Source organism: Arachis stenosperma, chromosome 4 (genome assembly GCF_014773155.1).
Source record: "Arachis stenosperma cultivar V10309 chromosome 4, arast.V10309.gnm1.PFL2, whole genome shotgun sequence".
NCBI classification, from domain to species: Eukaryota; Viridiplantae; Streptophyta; class Magnoliopsida; order Fabales; family Fabaceae; genus Arachis; species Arachis stenosperma.
In genome coordinates this window covers 81,752,293-81,756,774 of record NC_080380.1, presented here as the reverse complement: position 1 = coordinate 81,756,774, position 4,482 = coordinate 81,752,293, and the positions used below count along the sequence as shown (strand labels likewise).

General features: G+C 35.7%; 1 non-coding gene across 1 annotated transcript; it reads left to right on the top strand.

Annotated features, from left to right (window-relative positions):
- The first annotated feature begins 304 nt into the window (after window positions 1–304).
- On the top strand, window positions 305–408 carry LOC130978299 (small nucleolar RNA R71). The gene has a single exon (XR_009085950.1). It is a non-coding gene; the product is annotated as a small nucleolar RNA R71 (small nucleolar RNA).
- The last annotated feature ends 4,074 nt before the right edge of the window (window positions 409–4,482 follow it).

Genomic DNA, 4,482 nt, shown 5'->3' with positions numbered 1-4,482 from the left:
TTACTATCCATTCAGACTCTGACAAATCATGTTGACTTGCTGGGTCAACATTTTGTTCTGAGCCAATATGGCATTCAGAGCATCGATTTCAAGAACTCCCTTCTTCTGAGGCATCCCATTACTCACAGAATTCCTCTCAGAGGTGTACATGAATTGATTATTTGCAACAATGTCAATGAGTTCTTAAGCTTCTGCAGGCATTTTCTTTAGGTGAATGGATCCACCTACAGAATGGTCCAGTGACATCTTAGAAAGCTCAGATAGACCATCATAGAATATATCTAAAATGGTTCACTCTGAAAGCATGCCAGACGGACACTTTTTCGTCAACTACTTGTATCTTTCCCAAGCTTCATATAGGGATTCACCATCTTTTTGCTTGAAGGTCTGAACATCCACTCTAAGCTTGCTCAGCTTTTGAGGAGGAAAGAACTTGGCCAAGAAGGCCATGACCAGCTTATCCCAAGAGTCCAGGCTATCTTTAGGTTGTGAGTCTAACCATGTTCTAGCTCTGTCTCTTACAGCAAAGGGGAAAAGCATGAGCCTGTAGACTTTAGGATCTACTCCATTAGTCTTAACAGTATCATAGATCTGCAAGAATTCAGTTAAAAACTGATAGGGATCTTTTGATGAAAGTCCATGGAACTTGCAGTTCTGTTGCATCAGAGCAACTAGTTGAGGCTTCAGCTCAAAATTGTTTGCTCCAATGGCAGGGATTGAGATGCTTCTTCCATAAAAATTGGAAGTAGGTGTAGTATAATCACCAAGCATCCTCCTTGCATTATTATTGGGTTCGGCCATGTCTCCTTCTTTTTCGAGATTCTCTGTAAGGTTTTCTCTGAATTGTTGTGCTTTAGCTTCTCTTAGCTTCTTCTTCAGAGTCTTTTCAGGTTCAGGACCTGCTTCAACAAGAATGTCCTTGTCCTTGCTCCTGCTCATATGAAAAAGAAGAGAACAAAAAAGGAAGAGGAATCCTCTATGTCACAGTATAAAGATTCCTTTATGTGAGTAGAAGAAGAAAAGAATAGAAGATGGAGGAGAAAAATTCGAACACAAAGGAGAAGAAAAGGTTCGAATTTTTAGATGAAGAGAAGTATTAGTAAATAAATAAAATAAATAGAAAGAGATGAGAGAAGGAGAATTTTGAAAATTATTTTAAAAAAAAAGTTAGTGATTTTCGAAAATTAAGAGAAGAAATAAAATTAAAATTAAAATTTGAAACAATTAGTTAATTAAAAGAATTTTGAAAAAGAGGGAGGTGATTTTCGAAAATTAGAGAGAGGAAAGTAGTTAGGTGGTTTTGAAAAAGATACGAAATAGTAAAACAAACAAAAAGTCAATTAGTTAGTTGAAAAAGATTTGAAAATAAATTTCGAAAAGGTAGGAAGTTAGAAAAGATTTCGAAATTGATTTTGAAAAAGATATGATTGAAATTTATTTTGAAAAAGATTTGATAAGGAAATTAAAAAGATTTGATTTTTAAAATTAAAATTGATTACTTGACTAACAAGAAACTAAAAGATATGATTCTAGAATTTAAAGATTGAACCTTTCTTAACAAGAAAGTAACAAACTTCAAATTTTTGAATCAATCACATTAATTGTTAGTAAAGTTTTCGAAAATCATGAAATAAAGATAAGAAAAAGATTTTGAAAATCAATTTTTAAAATATTTTCGAAAATAATTAAAAAAATGAAAAAGATTTGACTTTTGAAAAAGATTTTGAAAAGATAAGATTTTTAAAATTGAAATCTTGACTTGACTAACAAGAAACAACTTATTTTAAAAAATTTTTGACTAAGACAACCCAAAATTTCGAAAATTATGAGTAAAACAAGAAAAAGATATTTTTTATTTTTGAATTTTTTTAATGATGAGAGAGAAAAACACAAAAATGACTCAAAACATGAAAATTATGAATCAAAACACATGATGCATGCAAGAACACTATGCATGTCAAGATGAACACCAAGAACACTTTAAAGATCAAGATGAACATCAAGACTTATTTTTGAAAATTTTCAAGAAAAGAAAAACATGCAAGACACCAAACATAGAAATTGACACTAGACTCAAACAAGAAATATAAAATATTTTTGGTTTTTATGATTTAAAAAAAAATTATTTTTTCCGAAAAAAAAAGAAACAAAGAAACAAATTTTTGAAAGATTTTTGAAAAATTTTTGAAAAGAAAATTACCTAATCTGAGCAACAAGATGAACCGTCAGTTGTCCAAACTCAAACAATCCTCGGCAACAGTGCCAAAAACTTGGTGAACGAAATTGTGATCATCAACAATGGCGCCAAAGACTTAGAGCTCTCAAACATGAATCACACTTTGTCACAACTTCGCACAACTAACCAGCAAGTGAACTGGGTCGTCCAAGTAATACATTACGTGAGTAAGGGTCGATCCCATGGAGATTGTTGGTATGAAGCAAGCTTTGGTCATCTTGCAAATCTCAGTCAAGCGGATTCAAATTGTTATAATGGTTTTCGAATATAAAGATAAATAAAGTATAAAAAAGAGATAGAGATACTTATGTAAATCATTGTGGGAATTTCAAATAACTGCATAGAGATGCTTTGTTCCTATTGAATCTCTGGTTTCCTACTGCCTTCATCCAATCCTTCATACTTCTTTCTATGGCAAGCTGTATGTAGGGTGTCACCATTGTCAATGGCTACTTCCCATCCTCGCAGTGAAAATGGTCCAAATGCTCTATCACAGCACGGATAATCATCTGTCGGTTCTCGATCATGTCGGAATAGAATCCAGTGATTCTTTTGCGTTTGTCACTACGCCCAACACTCACGAGTTTGAAGCTCGTCACAGTCATTCAATCCTTGAATCCTACCTGGAATACCACAGACAAGGTTTAGACTTTCTGGATTCTCAAGAATGCTGCCAATGGGTTCTAGCTTATACCACGAAGATTCTGATTAAGGAATCCAAGAGATATGTGCTCGATCTAAGGTAGAACAGAAGTGGTTGTCAAGCACGCGTTCATAAGGACGGATGATGATGAGTGTCACGGATCATCACATCCATCAGGTTGAAGTGTAGCGAATATCTTAGAATAAGAATAAGCTTGAATCGAATAGAAGAACAATAGTAATTGCATTAATTCTCGAGGTACAGCAGGGCTCCACACATTAATCTATGGTGTGTAGAAACTCCACCGTTGAAAATACGTAAGTGATAAAGGTCCAGGCATGGCTGAGAAGCCAGCCCCCAAAACATGATCAAAGATGTAAAATCCAAGATAAGACGCCTAGTACAATAGTAAAAAGTTCTATTTATACTAAACTAGCTACTAGGGTTTACAAAAATAAGTCTAAGTGCAGAAATCCACTTCCGGGGCCCACTTTGGTGTGTGCTTGGGCTGAGCTTGAGCTTTACACGTGTAGAGGCTTCTCTTGGGGTTAAATGCCAAGTTGTAGCGTGTTTTTGGCGTTTAACTCTGGTTTGTGACGTATTTCTGGCGTTTTACTCCAGAATGCAGCATAGAGCTGGTGTTGAGCACCAGTTTGCGTCATCTAAACTCGAATAAAGCATAGACTATTATATATTTCTGGAAAGCCCTGGATGTCTACTTTCCAACGCCATTGAGAGCGCGCATTTAGATTTTTATAGCTCCAGAAAATTTATTTCGAGTGCAGGGAGGTCAGAATCCAACAACATCAGCAGTCCTTTTTCAGCCTGAATCAGATTTTTGCTCAGGTCCCTCAATTTCAGCCGAAAAATACCTGAAATCACAGAAAAACACACAAACTCATAGTAAAGTCCAGAAATGTGAATTTTACATAAAAACTAATAAAAAACATCCTTAAAAGTAGCTAGATCCTACTAAAAACTACCTAAAAACAATGCCAAAAAGCGTATAAATTATCCGCTCATCATCTGTAAGTTGTTGTTGGGTTGTTGATATGAGTTTTGTGGTTTTCTGTATCAGTTAGTGTTATTGGATGAGTGAGTTTGGTTGTTTGTGTTACGGGAGTTGTTGGAATTGTGATTCTTTTGCCATGAATTCTGATTAAAACCCCACCTCAAGTAGGGATGATTCTTCTATGATGGGTTGTATGTATCTCCATGAAATTCATTCTGAGAAGAGCTTGAGGTGTCATGCATATATTGGACTTGTTCTGGTTGCTGCTCATAGTTGCTTCTCTCTGAGGCTTCATCACTTTGGCTCCATCCATTTGAGGGTTGGCTTGCCGTGTTAACTGCAGCCACTTGGAGTCCATCGATTCTCTTTGTCATCAACTCCATTTGTTGCTGGATTTGTTGGTGCATCTACTTGTTCTGTGCCAAGATAGTGTCCACTCCTTCTAGCTCCAACACACCGTTCTTTTGTACTGGTTGGGTTGCCTCTGATGAGCATAGAAGTATTAATTGTTGGTCACAGTATCTATGAGATTCTGGGCTTCCTCCGCTGTCTTCATTAATTGTAAAGAACCTCCTGCTGAGTAATCTAAAG